This window comes from Chiloscyllium plagiosum, unplaced genomic scaffold, assembly GCF_004010195.1.
Source record: "Chiloscyllium plagiosum isolate BGI_BamShark_2017 unplaced genomic scaffold, ASM401019v2 scaf_5088, whole genome shotgun sequence".
Taxonomy (NCBI): Eukaryota; Metazoa; Chordata; class Chondrichthyes; order Orectolobiformes; family Hemiscylliidae; genus Chiloscyllium; species Chiloscyllium plagiosum.
In genome coordinates this window covers 21,130-21,370 of record NW_025211528.1, presented here as the reverse complement: position 1 = coordinate 21,370, position 241 = coordinate 21,130, and positions in this window count along the sequence as shown.

Sequence of the window (241 nt, the reverse complement as noted above, 5' to 3'; positions counted from 1 at the left end):
TCCAAGTGCAAGAAAGGAGCTATATAAATGTAACTCCTTGCTTCAGGTTACTTCAGAGAGAGAGAGAGAGTGTGTGTGCGCGCGCGCGCGCGCGTCTGTATGTGAGAGAGAAATAAAGTGACTATCAGCCTCAGTGGAGTGTGACTGTGCTGTGAATAGACAATGTACTTCATCTCCGTCTTTTTTTCTCTCTCTCTCTCTCCCCTCTCTCTCTCTCTCTCTCCCCTCTCTCTCTCTCTGT